The following is a 17,767-nucleotide window of genomic DNA, read 5'->3' as shown; positions in this document are numbered from 1 at the left end:
GGCATCCAAGTTTGTGGCCCTCTCATCTGCAGCTGTCCAGGGGATAGAGAAACATTTGTGCATACCTATCCATCACATAAACAGGCTGGACTTTGGAAAACACTTATTGATACTGATACTTACACACGTCTTTGACATTTCCTGCCCATGCATCTTGGACCCACTGGTTCAAGACCTCCCTCTTCCTATGCTTCAATTCAACATAATGGTGCTGGATCTGCTCACCAGTACAAGGGATGCCAGTGGCACTGATGAGATCACATGCAAGATGGTCCTAGGCCTCTGCTTTGTATTGGGAGCCCTGGTACTGGCCCTGCAGCAGTCACCATTCATGGTTTTCTGCTAGGAGTCCAACCATGACCCTGGACTCCTGAATGCCCCAGCACTGTGCCCAAAAGCACAAACCTTCACCAACACCAGCCATAGTGCCTGCAGTTGGGAACTACAACTGGTTATGAGCTGTATTCCCACCTGTGAGGATTAAATAGGGCTGATTTCCCACCCTTTGTCATGATTGGATGGTTTTGAATATGGTGAGCTAAGCTAAGTGACAGGCAAACCCGCTTATCACAGATAAGCATTGCTTAAAGAGCTAAATGCTAAGCACTGCTTACCAGTGTGCAAATCTGCTTAGTTATGCTAATTATTACTAAGCATAGAAATTTAAGCAATGCTTACTCCAGCAAAGCATAGCTGAGCATAATTTAGTGTTGTTCAGCTTTCATTTCATGGACTATCATTATTATCATTATTATTATTATTAATTATTATTATCACAAACCATGAGAAGAACAGCACCAACTAAAACAAAAAAATACAACCAATGTGGGTAAAGGAATACTGAATTTATTACTATCACAGATTTAGTGCTTTTGTCCGATCAGTGTCTGGACTTTTTCAGAATAAAAACACAGCACATGCCCAAACACTAAAAAGAGCTCAAAAGGCACACCCCATATTCCCAATTAATGATTAAAGCAATATGCATTCAACTAAAACAACTATGCAACTCACAAGATAGTAAAAACAATGATGGTTAATACTGAAAAGCAATGCATCAAAATAAAAAACATGAACACTAATTAATAATGATGTCAACTATAATGCTAGCATAGATTTCAACTTTAAATAACTTGAGATAGAAATTACATCATTTAGTCCTGGATGTCACCCAGCATTAACTCTAAGTTGCCACTTTAACTCAAGGAATTCTAAAATGGTGTCATTGGGACCCCCTAGGGTCCTGGGTCAAACCTTCTATGACAATGAATTTGAAGGAATGTGTAGGATACGTTTTGATATGTCTGAAAAGGGCATTTCGTTCATCCTTCTTCTTGATGTCATAACCATGTTGATAAACATGATATCTGAAGTGCCTGATGGTCTTACCTATATAAAAACAGGTACAGTCATTACAGACTGTGGCATATACCACCCCCTTACTGTCACAATTGAATTTCTTTTGTAACTTAATCATTCCATATGAATGTATGAAAACTTCTGCACCCTCCAACATCACTTTACATTGGGTGCAAAGTCCACATTTACACATTTTACCTTTGTTGGAACTCCCCAAACTCCTTTCATAGTTTTTAAACAAGCCTCTTTCTTGTATACTATGTTTGGCCTTTCACCTAATTTTCTGGCACCCTCCAGGTCATATTTGAAAATAACCCCAATTTTTTCAATGACAAATTTAATTTCCCTGAAATGTCCATTGTAAGTCAAAACCAAAGCTTTGTTGTTATCAACATTACCTTTGCCATGTACATCCTGACTAACTGTAGGTGTACCAGTGAAACCCTAAAGGGGCTTGTAAAACCCAACCTGTCTGATGAAATTGTTCTTGAGGACAATTTCCATGAGTGAACTCAAAGTGACACTTTTGTCATTCCCTATCTCAGTGTGTAAAGCCAAATATTCATAAAACCAGACAAGGGAGGTGGCCTTGTAGTCATGAGTAAAGATGATTATATCAGCAAAATCCTTCCATTACTGTTGTCAGTTGACTAAGAGGAAATTTCTTTAAATTAAATGAATGTGGCCATTCACAGGGTTGATTTGGCCCTGGAAGATTTGTTTCTCAACAGCCAAATCACCTTTAGTGACTTAGAGTATATGAAAGTGCAACCTCCTAGGACTCCCATGATTTTTGGTCTCCCAAAGATTCATAAATCTTTGGTTGAACCTCCCTTGAGACCCATTATTGATGCTAATGGATCAAAGACATTTTTTATAGCCAGGTACATCGACCAGGCATTAAAGAACATTTTTATTGATTGTTCTTCATTATTGAAGGATTCCTGGGACTTTTTGAATAGGGTGATGGATGAATTGTGCAACAATGACTTAGTTTATGTGTGCATTGATGTTAAAAACTTGTACACCACTATCCCACATGAAAGAGGGATAGATTGGTTTTATGAATATTTGGCTTTACACACTGAGATAGGGAATGACAATAGTGTCAATTTGAGTTCACTCATGGAAATTGTCCTCAAAAACAATTTCATCAGACAGAGTGGAAATAAAATTTGTCATTGAAAATTTTTGGTTTATTTTCAAACATGACCCGGAGGTTGCCAGCAAATTAGGTGAAAGGCCAAACATAGTATGCAAGAAAGAGGCTTGTTTAAAAACTATGAGTGAACAGAGTTTGGGGAGTTTCAACAAAGGTAAAATGAGTAAATGTGGACACTGCACCCAATGTAAAGTGATGTTGGAGGGTGCAGAAGTTTTCATACATGGATATGGAATGATTAAGTTACAAAAGAAATTCAATTGAGACAGTAAGGTGGTGGTATATGCTGCAGTCTGTAATGACTGTACCTGTTTTTATATAGGTAAGACAATCAGGCACTTCAGATATCATGTTTATCAACATGGTTATGACATCAAGAAGAAGGACGAACAAAATTCCCTTTTCAGACATATCAAAATGTATCCTACACATTCCTTCAAATTCAGTGTCATAGAAGGTTTGACCCAGGAACCCGGGGGGGGGGGTCCCAATGACACAATTTTAGAATTCCTTGAGTTAAAGTGGAAAATGCTGGGAGACATCCAGGACTAAATGACATCATTTATATCTCAAGTTATTTAAAGTTGAAATCTATGCTAGCATTATAGTTGACATCATTATTAATTAGTGTTCATGTTTTTTATTTTGATGCATTGTTCTTTAATATTAACCATCATTGTTTTTACTATTTTGTGAGTTGCATAATTGTTTTAGTTGAATGCATATTGCTTTAATCATTAATTGGGAATATCGGGTGTGTCTTTTGCGCTCTTTTTAGTGTTTGGGCATGTGCTGTATTTTTATTCTGAAGAAGTCCAGACATTGAGCGGACGGAAGCGCTAAATCTGTGACAGTAATAAATTCAGTGTTCCTTTAACCACAGTGCTTGTGTTTTTTCGTATTAATTATTATTATTAGTAGTAGTAGTGTAATTTTATGTGCTTTCACTACATTACATTCTTTTGAAGCTATACTGTATGGGACACTTGTGTTTATATGGGGGTTTCACATCTATACTACACTGGCACCTCAGATTTGGACCTGCTACACTATCCTGGTTAACAAATATATATTATTCACTACCTATTTCTAGAAAAATATACCCCTCTAGTGCTGTTTTTGCAAACAAAAATGAATGGCCTGCATTGGGGCTCGAAGCGTGAATGATTGTATGCTAAGCGAAAGCTCTAACCACGACACTATTTCACTTGCTTAGCATAACTTAAACATTTGAAGGAGCTAAATAGAACTATACAGCCAAAAGCTACTGGAAACTATTGCAGTGACACCAAGGGACCTGTTGAGAGGCAGAACATAGAAGAAGGAGAATGCAAAGCAAAGGTGGCACAGCAGGGGACCTCAAACTCAAAGCAGGACAATGAGTGAAGCAAAATAGATGGATTTTGTATTGTAAACTTGTCCAGCCTGGATCTTTCTGAGTCCGATATCAGTTTACTAAGGTATCATTTTACTGAGTAAGAGTCTCCAGTTTATTCCATCTTGTAGTGGCAGTATAGTACATGGGCTTACTGATTTGAAAATGTTCACAAGGAATCTCAGTTTAAAAATGTTTTTTAAAGACCCAGTGAGTTCTGTGCAACTGGTATGTAGGAAGTCTAGTCTGTTTGTTCCTGTAAATTGCCCTATTGTCACTGCTTTCTATGACTTGTGCAAACATGAAGTAAGAGAATATTATAGTAAAAATGATGGTAAATACTATAATCTTTCTCCTAGTGAGTTTGATGCTTTGCAAAAATTAGAGAACAACACGAATATTGTGATAAAACAAGCTGACAAAGGAGGGGCTGTGGTAATAATGAATAGAATAGATTATGATAATATTAGGTTTGAATTTTTAAGAGATAGTGCAGTTTTTAGTGAAATAAATTAAACCAAAGTATCTATATTTATAACTAGAGTAAATATGGATATATATGAAATGCAAATTAATAATGATATCAACCTTGATTTATTCAACTATTTTACTGTATCTTGTCTGAAAACACCAATTATTTATGGATTACCCAAAATACATAAGGATTAGTCAAATAAAACTGCTCACACCAATTAGGAGCACTTGTCAAAGCCAGGCAAATAAAATAGTAGAATAAACACAAGTGCATCCACACGGAGAAGGCACTGAAGTCACTGAGAGTACTCACACAGTCAAATGTTGAAACCAGTCCAATTGAGACGAAATAATACGAAAATTCCTCTTTATTCCATACATAAAACCACAAAGAATAAGCGCTTTCGCGTAGCTGTAGTACGCTTCATCAGATTCTATTACAAGCTCTGTTATTCCAGTTTATATAGTCATGCATTGTATTCAATTAATGTGATTAATTAATTAGAGAACCATTTAATGACTTAACTTAAGGCAACCTCTTATTTCAGTTAAAGGGCTATATGTTCATTATTGTAAATAGATCCATTCAGATACAAATGCATATATATCTCCTCTATCACATCAGAATTTTGCGTTCATCTGTATATATGTATTTCATGGAGAACATAACACTACCTTAATATAAGGAAATATAAAACTAATCACATAAAACTTTCTAATCTATATTATCTTGCTCATCTTTACGCTATTTCAGAATCATGAAACCTTCATCAAATAAAACCACATATTGTTCACATCTTAATATAATATATATTAAAGTGCATGGTGCAAATCTATATATAATATGATACTATATGATATAATTTCATAAATTAATGTATGTATATATAAAAACTAACAATTCTATCAATAGGTAATAAAATATATAAATAATGATAATAATATATAACAACAATTTGACTGTGTGAGTACTCTCAGTGACTTCAGTGCCTTCTCCGTGTGGATGCACTTGTGTTTATTCTACTATTTTATTTGCCTGGCTTTGACAAGTGCTCCTAATTGGTGTGAGCAGTTTTATTTGACTATTGCTTCAACTTTCTGTAACTGCCTCACCACACGGGATGGCAAATTTACAAGTAGAATTGGACTATAATCCAGAATCGAGGGGAAGTAATGAAAGATGGTTAAATATCACCAAAAATCAAACAAACCCTTTATTGACGCTGGATCTAGCAATGCCTAATTCTAGAAACCTGAATATTGACGCTGCTAACATTGAACATTTCAATACTTTGTTTAAGCAATTAGAAAATGAATTATACAGAATGCAAAGATATGTATAGCAACGCAAACATCTAGAAGCATGCATACATTTCAGTATAGTCCCCAGGGGCATGAGAGTCTTATGCATGCCAACGTATGGGGAAAGTCAACCCGAATTACTTAGGAAATGGCAAGAAATAAATTTGGATACAAGTCGCAAGTATATGCAACTTGTAATAGATCATTTCTTGCCCTTGGAACAAGAGATACTGAAGAATGTAACTAAACTAAATAAAGACATACGGCAGTTGTTTAACACTGAACCTTGCATTCAGAGACTTGAGGACTTATATATACAAATTGAGTCCTATGGTAACAAACTACAGTTAACTAAACATCACAAGTTACAACGAGACCATCGCGATTTTTTGGAAGGGAACGTGTTTGTTTGGCCACACAACATGAATGAGAATGCCAGCATGAGGTTGGGAGAGCCAGCTGGATACTACGTTAGTTATTAATGAAAATGCTCCTTGTTTGACTGGGCCAAAAGAGAACAATTCACTTATTAACATTTCTGATAATACTTTTGTCATGCCACCAGATACTGTTTAAAGGTTAGCAACTGCTTCCACACCCTTGCCAAATCAGGAAGCAGATAAAAATAAAGCAAGTATAGGAAACAGTGGGGCTATACCGAAAAATAGTAACACCTCGGCAGCTTTTTTACCATATGCAATACGGAAGCCCTTGTTACAAAGGGAACGGTCCAGGAGTTGGGACAGGAGGAAGAGGAAATTCTCAGGAGAGAATATGCCACAGAGATGTCGCCAGAGACAGTAAGTAACTTATTTTTTAATTTATCTGCATTTGCATTGTCGGAATCTGATGTTAGCCTCTTAAATAGAGGCTTGACACTTATACCATCACAAGCAAGTAAGCTAGAGAGCTTACTAATTGATTTGAGGATGTTTGGTCGTATGTTAGCTTTGAAACTGTTTTTCTATGGCAATAAGAGATGTGGTTCAGACAGTAATAATGAATTTACATGTTTTAAACAAAAAAGTATGTTTACCCCCCCCTACCGACCCACATAGAAGGTTTCATTAAATCATGTGAGATTAGTTTTTATAAATATTTTTTTGAAGGAAAAAGAAAGTGCCTATTCTTTAATATGAATACTGATGAAAGATTATCTTTGAAGAAGTTAATGAATGAGCCTTCCATAACAATTAGACCTGCAGACAAAGGAGGTGGTTTAGTGTTACTTAACATTCAAGACTACATTTCTTCTATGTTACAGATGCTAGGAGACCAAGATACATATATTATGATTACCTATGAAAAGTTTTTAAATATGTTGAAAAAAATAAATGATGAGCTATATGACCTGCTAATGTGCTATCAGATAGATAAGGAACTATATGATTTTTTTTGTCATTGAATATCCTAAAATACCAGTCATAAAAGCCTTACCCAAAATGCACAAAGATATATTTCCACCACCCTTGAGACCCATTGTAGATGGTGAGGGATGGGCCACACAGAATATATCCATCTTTTTAGAAAAAACCTTGAGGCCCATAGTAAATAAGATTCCTACCATTTTAAAGGACACTTATCACCTGTTGGATTTAATAGATCAGCTAAAGGTTGACTTACGACAAGGTACCCATATCTTGGTGACATTAGATGTACGAAATGTATTTACATGTATCCCAAATGAGGAGGGAATACAAGCTATAAGAGAATTACTACAATTTTTTCCTGAAATGAATGTCAACAAAGTAACATTGATTTGTCAATTATTAGAACTTGTTCTCTCCAATAACGCGTTTTCCTTCTTAGGACAAATATATCTACAAAAGTGGGGTGTTGCAATGGGAACACCCTGCGCTAACACATACGCTAATTTAGTGGTTAACCACTGGGAGAGAGAATGTTTGTTTACAAATGAATTATACAAGAAGATTCTTTTATATGCTAGGTTCATAGATGACATACTGATTATGTGGGAGGGCACAATGGTAGAGTTTGAGAGATTTTTATGTCACCTTGAAAGTACATCCAGCTTTTTAAAATTTACCATGGAAGCCTCTGATACAGAGGTGAATTTTTTGGATGTAAATTTAAGTATTAAAAATGGGAAGATTAGGTCCACGTTACACAGAAAGGAATGTTGGAAGAACACACTCCTCAGGTACGATAGTATGCACCCAAGACATGTGTTCAAGGGTATCTTAAAAAGTCAATTTTGTAGGTTAGACAGAATATGTGAAGAAGATCTAGATTTCACATTACAGGCAGATAAGTTAGAAAGTTTATTTATACAGAGGGGTTACAATAAGGTATTAGTGAAAGAAATTAGGAATCAAGTGAAAAGAGCTACAAATACAACAAATACATTAGAGATGATAAAGACTAACTTTATTAAATATAAGAAACAAACTGTGAGATATGATGAGAAAATACATTTTGTCACCACTTATACCAATGACAATAGAGTAATTAAAGAAATTATTAGTAGCCATTGGCAAATTTTAACTATAGATAGCAAGACATTAGAATTAGTAGGCCAAACCCCTAGCTTCACATATCGAAATAGCAAGAATCTACAAAGACTGCTATGTACTACACATAGCAGCAATGGAACAATAGGCACTCAGATTAGAACTAAACTTGGAACATTTCCGTGTTATAATTGTAATATGTGTAAATATATTACAGGGACACAGGTATTCACTCACCCTGTTTTGAATTACTCATTCACTCCTAGATTTTTTGCATCTTGTAATACATGTAGTATTATTTATTTAGCCACCTGCGAATGTTGTTCTACATTCTACGTGGGACTCACAAAAAGAGATTTAAAGAAAAGAATTTACAATCATACATATGATATCAAAAAGAATAATGAACTTAATGCACTAGCAAAGCATGTGATTCAATACAATACTCATAACTTTAAATTTAGGGTCTTACAAATTGTAAATAAAAATGAAAGAGGGGGAGATTCTGTGAACGTTTTGGAACAAAGGGAATTAGAATGGATATTAAAACTGAGAGCACACCATCCTCCGGGCTTAAATCAATATGTCCCTTTGAAGCCGGTTTTAAAGCATCGTAGATAATGCAGATTTAATGCAGATGTTATAACATTGATACCATGCATTTATATATATGTGTTTTTTATATATTATTATCATTATTTATATATTTTATTACCTATTGATAGAATTGTTAGTTTTTATATATACATATATTAATTTATGAGATTATATCATATAGTATCATATTATATATAGATTTGCACCATGCACTTTAATATATATTATATTAAGATGTGAACAATATGTGGTTTTATTTGATGAAGGTTTCATGATTCTGAAATAGCATAAAGATGAGCAAGATAATATAGATTAGAAAGTTTTATGTGATTAGTTTTATATTTCCTTATATTAAGGTAGTGTTATGTTCTCCATGAAATACATATATACAGATGAATGCAAAATTCTGATGTGATAGAGGAGATATATATGCATTTGTATCTGAATGGATCTCTTTACAATAATGAACATATAGCCCTTTAACTGAAATAAGAGGTTGCCTTAAGTTAAGTCATTAAATGGTTCTCTAATTAATTAATCACACTAATTGAATACAATGCTTGACTATATAAACTGGAATAACAGAGCTTGTAATAGAATCTGATGAAGCGTACTACAGCTACGCGAAAGTGCTTATTCTTTGTGGTTTTATGTATGGAATAAAGAGGAATTTTCGTATTATTTCGTCTCACTTGGACTGGTTTCAACATTTGACTGTGTGAGTACTCTCAGTGACTTCAGTGCCTTCTCCGTGTGGATGCACTTGTGTTTATTCTACTAAAATACATAAGGATATTTATCACTCACCAATGAGACCAATCGTATCAGGGAGTGGGTGGGTGACTGTGCCTATTTCAACATATTTGCAATCAATATTGGGTAAATATTTTATAAAGCTGAAGAGCTATATTAAAGATACTAAGGTTTTCTTCATAAATTATCTGAATGGTGTAAGGATTGTGTTCATTATAGCTTTATTTTTGTTACTCTTGATATTAGGTCTTTATTCACTGCGATTCCCATAGAATTTGGAATTAATGCAGTACATGCTTTTTATGTGAGAATGCAAATATGAATGGGAGAGAGATAGATACTATTTGTGAATTATTTAATATTGTCCTTAATAATAATGTATTTTTGTTTCAGGAACATTTGTTTCACCAAAGAACTGGTGTGGCACTGGAGATTTCCATTGCCAACACATATGCAAATATTAGTGTTGCAGAATGGGAAGACGAATGTGTTTTTAGTAATGTGCATGAGCTGAGTAATAAGGTTCCTTTCTATAAACGCTTTGTGGATGATGTATTTCTAATATGGGGAGGTGACTGTAATCAGCTAGAGCTGTTTATTGATTATCTGAATGGAACAACCGACTTTTTAAATTTTAGTGCTGAGTATTCTAGAGAAGCAATACACTATCTGGATATTAATTTAACTAAAGATGTAATAGTATCACAACCTCAATATATAGTAAACCTGCACAAATGAATACGTTTGTTCACTGTACAAGTATGCATGCCCCACATACATTTAAAAGTATATTTAAAAGCCAATTTGTTAGAGCTAGTAGGCTCAATTCTGATAATGTCCTATGTGGCAGTAAGACAGATGAAATGGCAGTATAATTTAAAGAGAGGGGCTATGAAGATAGTCTGGTTGAGAATGTTAGAAATACGGTTTTGACTAACAGAGAGTCAGATGCCAGAACTTACTTTACACATTTTGAAAACAGTACAGATCTTAGCAGTGATAATAGTAGCTGTAATCAGATTTGGTATATTACTACATATAATCACAGATTTCATGGTGTGAGGGATATTATTACAAGAAATTGGAACGTCTTGAAAACTATGCCTGAGATAAGAAGGACAGTGGGAGAGAGACCTAGTTTCTCATATAAAAAGTGCTCTAGTTTAAAGCAACAATTGTGTTATAAGGATGTATTTTATAATAAACTTCAGAAAAAAAATAAAACAGGAACTCTTCCATGTCACAACTGTAAGTGTTGTGATGATATAAAGGGAGAGAATGAAATTGCACATCCAGTAACCAATAAGAAGTTTATATTTAGCTGTTTTGCTACGTGGAATACAATTAACATAGTCTATGTGGCTACATGTGTAAATTGCTCAGCTTTCTATATAGGAAAAAAGCACTAAGAAGCTTAAATAAAGAATAACTGAGCACAAGTCTGAGATACATAGGGAAGTACTTAGTAATGCACTTGAAAAGCACATAAAAGAAGAAGGAAGGGACCATAGGTTTTCATTTAGAGTGATTGATCAAAAAGTGAAAAACAGAAGGGGTGGAGATTTAAATAATGTACTTGAAGTGTGTGAATATGTCAGAATTCTATGGCTGGAAGCTGACTATGCACCAGGACTTAATACAGCAGTTAACTTAAAGCCTGTTTTAAGAAAGAAACAAATGTTGCTGAAATTAGAACATGACTAGAGAAATATTTTAATGTGTTTTAGTTTATTGTGTTGTTTTGTTTCATTGTTTTAAGCTGTTATATAGTTGATGGTATAGATGAAATGTATTGAGTTTTATGCTTTAATGTGATTGGATGATTAGATAATTAATTTACTGGCTGTGACACATGTTTTGTTTTTAGTATTTAAATACAGCTTAAGATTTTAATGTTACATAAACACTGAAGAAGGTTTTTCCCCGAAAGCTGCTTTGTGGTTCTTGGAATAAATTAAAATTTTACATTCAGCATGTCCACATTTTTGGTGTTTTTTTGGTTTGTTTATGAATTATATTCACCAGCTTGTATCAGGTTGTTGTTGTTGTGTCTTTCGGCTTTTCCCGATTAGAGGTCACCACAGTGAAACTCTGGTCCGCTAATGATTGGCAGCAGATTTTTACGTGCCGAGTTGCCGGCCCTGACACACAACCTTCAATGAAGGTACACCCATTCACGCAGTCTCCACACAGAAGATGCTCTAGTTGAGAATCGAACAGGACAACGTCTTACTGTGAGGCAACAATGCTACCGCAGCACTACCACTGCAGTCAATGTACCAAAGGTCTGTATTAGTTTAGATAAAACACCTGTAAGGTTAAAATGTCTAGAATTATCTAAAATATTTTATTGAAAGACTTGAACACTGGCTGTACTTTAGCATTCTTCCAAATGACAAGAACATAACCCTCCAAAAGACAGTAGTTAAGCATCTCCAGTAATGGTTCAGCAGTGTCACACAACAAAGCTCTCCCCAGCCATCAAGGAACAACATCAGCTCCATATTATAACCATCTTTAACTCTAGACATAACCTTTCTAAGGTCTTGTTTAATGAAAGCTGGACATATATCATTCCTTAGCCATTAACTAGCATTGAATATCCTTGCAGGAAATGTAGCATTCTTTGCAAGCTGTTCTAGAAATATGTGTTTGATTTTTTACTTGTATTTCTGATCCTAGCCATCCCATTTCTTTTTGTAGTCTATGCAGGTACATAATGAAAAACACCCTTCTTTTTGGTTGGACTGCCAGTGTATGTCCATATTCAGTTTCATTAGTGTTAGGTAAATGTAAAAACTTCCATATAAGCCAGGTTTTGGGAGAACATCCCAAATCCCTAGAGAAGAATGATGATTACCGGAGGTGATGTAGGGCATCTTATAAGACACTTCTTTCTTTAAACAACTTACACAATTTATAAAATGATGGGTCCAGTTGCATTAGTAGGAAACAAACCTTAGTGACATTTTTATTATTTTCATGGATATGTTTTTTTAAAGAATTATTCACTCTGACATTACATTCATTCTTCATTTCCTGCCTTTCCTTAAACCTTGATCCTTTACCAGAACATTATTCTGCATACATTGTTCCCATAAATTCCATTTATTTCTAAATATCCCACCTCCAGTTCTTTTATCTTTTTCACAATCTTCAGTACATCAGTTAGCTTAGATTTTGGTTTGCATTTTCTTGTAATTTCCTTTTTGGCAGCCAGTAGCGTTAAGCTTTTTAAGGCTGTACTATGTCTAGACAACCCAGAATCTGTGCCCCAGCTCAAAGAATCATTCCCTTAGTTGCATGCACTTGCTGCTCTAACATTTCTGGAAACGTTCTCTGCAGGTGATGTTTCAAATCTCCCAACTCAGTACATTCCCATACTTTTTTTCCCATTTCCTCTTACCGTTCCATTACACCTCCAGCATTTGTTGTTTACCTGAAGAATAATTCTCTAAAATCTTTTTGGGGTGTAAAAATGGCTCCCCTTCAGAGTATTAAAATTGCAGAACATCAAACCTCTGACCATCTAGGACCAGAAGATCGATGTTTTATTTATTTATTTTTATTTAATTTATTTTACATTTGTTAACCGGGATGGTCCGACTGGATGAGGTCCATTTACAGCGGAGGCCCGACGCGAAAAGCTCCACTTAATTAACAAAATAATAATATTATACAAAAGGAAAACAGAGTCATCATAGCAGCAACTGAGGAAAAGAAAAAAAAAACAATAGAAAAAAACACATAAGAAAATTTACATATATACATGTTGTTAGTTGTGAATAGGACAAAAATCACTACAAAACCACATATCAAGGATAAGGGATACCATTTATCAATACCATGCTTACAGAGGGTCTAAAGTAGGTGAGAAAGAAAAAGATGGAGAAAGCATATTGTAGGATTATGTAACACATGGACAAAGCCATGAACTTATAAAATGAGACTTAAGAAAGTTTTTGAATTGTGTAGTATTTAATGCAGAAGTCACAGAAATGGGGAGGTTATTCCAGCTTTTAGCTATAGTTTGTGAAAATAGAGCTTTCCCCTGCAGTGTTGTTGGCTGAGGAGATCGAGAGGAGTGATTTGTTGGCAGAGCGGAGTGGACGATTTGCTGTATAGTGAGTCAGTAATTGCTTTAGTGCTGGAGTTTTGTCAGGATGTTTTATAATGTTATATGCAATGACTAGTTGGTGGGAGTTCAAGCCACTGAAGTTACCTTAGAGGTATACAATGATGGGTTCTAAAGGCGGAGGTATTAGCAAACTTGGCAATTTTGTTATAACAAGACTCAAGTTTTGTCAAGGTCAGAGTTTCTGACATGGGTCAGTATTGGTGCTGCTTTCATTAATGTGGACAGAAGGTGAGTTTGGGCTAGGGTGACCTGAGCCTGATCTGATAAAAAGTTTTTGTCTATATAGGGTACACATTTTTTTTTGTGTACCTTTTTGATAGTTTGAGAGATATGGATGTCAAAGTGGAGGTTATTGTCTATTTCAATGCCAAGGAGTTTGGTATGGGGAGAGGGTGAAATAACAGTACCATTTTTGGAAGAGATAGAGAAGGAGAGAGAAGAAGTTTTTGATTTGTTAGGGCTAAATAGGAGTAATTTAGTTTTATTGGGATTTAGGATAAGTTGGATATTTGTAATCCACCTTTCCACTGAGGTAAAGGATTACTGGGTGAGTTGTTGTAGAGTGGTAAGAGATGGGGCTGAGCAGATTAGGGCCAAATCATCTGCATGATGTATGAGTGAGATGTTCAGGGTAGATGTATGCAGATTATTGGTGAAGATGGAAAAGAGAAGTGGACATAATATAGAACCTTGAGGTACACCTATAGTGGTTGGAAGTAAAAGTGATAGAACATCCTGCCATTGGACAGATTGTTGCCTGTCAGATAGATAGTTTTTAAACCAGGCAATAGTGTCATGGGGCAAAGGATAAAGAGGTTAGTGTATCTATTAGTATGGAGTGAGAAACCATGTCAAATGATTTAGAGAGGTTCAGGAATATAGCAGATACGAAATTGTTATTATTTCTATGTTGGTTAACCAGAGTCATAAAAGAGAGAAGAGCAGTAGCTGTGTTGTGGTGTGGGTGGAAGCCATGTTGTGTGGAGGAGAGGAGATTGCTTGTATTTAGGAAATGCATGACCTGAGAGTGAATATACTTCTCAGGCATCTTTGATAAAGGAGACAAAATGGCAATGGGGCAGTAGTTTGAGAAATCATATGAATTTCCACCTTTATGAAGGGGAATAATGTATGAGATTTTCCACAGTTGAGGCTTCCTGTATGGAGCGGTTGATAAGGACTGAGACAAGGTAGGATAAGGAGTCAGCGGCCATTTTTAGGAAATTAGCTGGTATACCATCTGCTGCAAGAGTAGTGGGTTTTAGTTTTAAGGGGAATTTTTTTATTGTAGAGGTTGGGACAGGTGGGAGTGTAAAGGAAGTTGTTTTGTTAGGAGTTGTTATTGGAATGGATGAATAGCTATTTTTGGATAGTTGGGTGGAACAATTGCTTGGACTAAAGGGAAGTCTCTGTGTTCACCAGTGGCAGTGGTTAACACTGTACAGCCTGCCTGTCCCTGTAAGAGTGGTTACTGCCTAGAAGCTGTAGTTTTATTGGCCATCTTGGGTCAATTTTAAACTCCTTAATCTCTATCTCTTAAAACTCTGCAACCCTCTTTTAGCGCAGTCTTGCGCACAGAGCAGCGCCAGGCAGCGCCGCTTAAACAAGCTTAAACTATTCCCGGCTCCACAAAGTCTACTCTTCACACTTTTTCCCTTAGTACTGCTCTAAATCTCAAATTAAGCACTCTGTTCTCTTTCTAAAGCCCTGCACTTGCTCGTATAAGTAATCTCATAGGTAAACACAAACTAAAGCACTACATCCTCTTATACTTCTTCAAAGCACTTGCTCCCTATTGGTTCTTTCTGATCAGTCAATAAGTAGTTCCCTATATTATTCAGGCATGTCCAAAGGTCAGTTTCGAGTTTACTCTCCAGTCCAGCTGGTGAATCTGCGAATCTTGAGGCAATGTTACAACTGCCTTATGTATACAGACCACCCTCTCCTCCTCCCAACAAGCTCAAATATATGTGGGAGATGCAACTATATAGCCAAACTGGAGGCTAAGCTCTCTCAACCCAGTACTGGCACAGCCTGTCAGGAGGAAAAGGTAACCACACACACCACAAATCCAGTCTCACATAGACCTATCGCATCAGCAAACCAAACACATAAACACACAAAAACATACTCGGAGGTTCTAAATAAAAATCTGCCTAAGCAGCAGAGACCTCCAAAGCAGACATCCAAGCAACGCCTAACACAAAACAATATCCACGTAGCACATAGCTCACAAAGGCAGTGTGCCACACAGTCACAGCCCTTAAGGCTAAACAACACACCTAATACACTTGTAATAGGTGACTCTATTGTCAGACACACTGACGTCCCACTCACCAGGCTAAACAAGGAGAAGGTCACTGTAAGCTGCCTGTCGGGTGCCAGGATCTGCCACATAACACAAGCACTCGGGTCACTCCAAAGCAAGTACAAGTATGACTCCATCATTGTCCATACTGGTGTGAATGACCTGAGACGTACCTCCCTGGACTACATGAAAAAAGACGTACAGGAGCTCTTTGATCATGTAGCCCAGGCGGTATGACTCTGACCTTGAGTAGCATCTTACCCTCACCAAGAATGATGCCACAGTATAAAGACAAAATGATCAATTTTAACAATTGGCTAAAGTATTGGTGTCATTCAAAGGGGATCCGGTGTCTGTCAGCCTGGGAAGACATGCTCGACAAGCCACGTTGCTTTGCTAGGGACAGCTTGCACCTGTCACCCCTGGGTTTTCGAATACTGTCTAAGGCTCTTGCCTCCCCCATAGTGCCTTTTTTAGGCAAGGCTCAAAAGACAAACCCACCCCCATAGACAACACAAAAAAAAACTAAGGGTAATGCTGCTCAATGCCAGAAATCTAAACCTCAAGATGCATGCACTCGAGACTCTTCTCAGTATGAAGAATATCGATATCTGTGCAGTAACAGAAACCTGTTTCAAGGCTCCCGAGAGCACCCCAGCACTACCAGGCTATACATCATACCATGATGAAGCAACAAGGAAAAGTAGCATATATGAGCAGCAACAACAGAAAACACCAGTGAGTCCCAGCTCTACCTTCCAAAATGATAAAATTTATTCAGGACAAACCTTTTCTCTAGCGCCTCGGCCAACAGCCTTTACAGAGTAAAACAATAAGACTTCTAAAACTTCCCAATATATACAAGATAGAACAAGACAATTAATTATACAATCAAGTAATTAATTCACATAAACAGTATACTTTTAAAGCTACAATATTTTAAATGAGGCTTTGCCAGTTGCATTCTCTATTCATACCATATGGTTGTAAGGTCCCATATTTCATAATCAAGATAGATTCCTTTTGTCTCAGTATATTCTTTTGCCATTCTAAATTATTATAATAGAGAGGAACATGTTCCAATATGGAAACTTTTATGTGATCTGTATTACCATAATGTACAGAATTAAAGTGTTCAGCAATAGGGCTATTTATTTTATTATTTCTAACATCCCTGATATGTTCTTTAATTCTTTCAGCTAACATTCTCTTTGTTTCCCCAATATAATATTTGTTACAACTACAAAATATAACATAAATCACACCCTTGCTAGTGCAAGAGTATTTAGCTCTTGTAGTAAAATTTTTTTCATTTATTTTAACTACTTCATTCACTATATGCTTACACACAGAACACTTACCACAAGGGAAGGTTCCTACAACCTTCATATTATTTAAACTGCTGGTACACGGTTTTTTATAAATACTATGTACTAAGAAGTCCTGAATACTTTTACCCTTTTTATATGATATAATCAGTTTCGTATCTTTCAGAGATAAAATATCTTTCTTAATAAAATTCCAGTAGTCCATAATTAATTTATTAATAGTGGAAGAAAAATTAGTGTACTTGGTAACAAAAAACATCCTTTCCTGACTAGATTTCTCATTATTATGACTATTATATTTGTAGTTGTTATCAAATATACTACTGCCTTTTTTATTTTTAAATACTCTACAAAGACTATTTTCTATATTCACTTGATTATATCCTCTAGCATTAAATATTCCGGCTACTTTTACTGCCTCATTATAAGCTAGTTCCATATCAGAATTTAATCTCTGTATTCTAAGAAATTCTCCATAGGGAATGGCTGTTAAAATATGC

The sequence above is a fragment of the Protopterus annectens genome, chromosome 10.part0 (assembly GCF_019279795.1).
Source record: "Protopterus annectens isolate FY-2018-M chromosome 10.part0, PAN1.0, whole genome shotgun sequence".
NCBI classification, from domain to species: Eukaryota; Metazoa; Chordata; order Ceratodontiformes; family Protopteridae; genus Protopterus; species Protopterus annectens.
Note: the sequence above shows the minus strand (reverse complement) of the source record.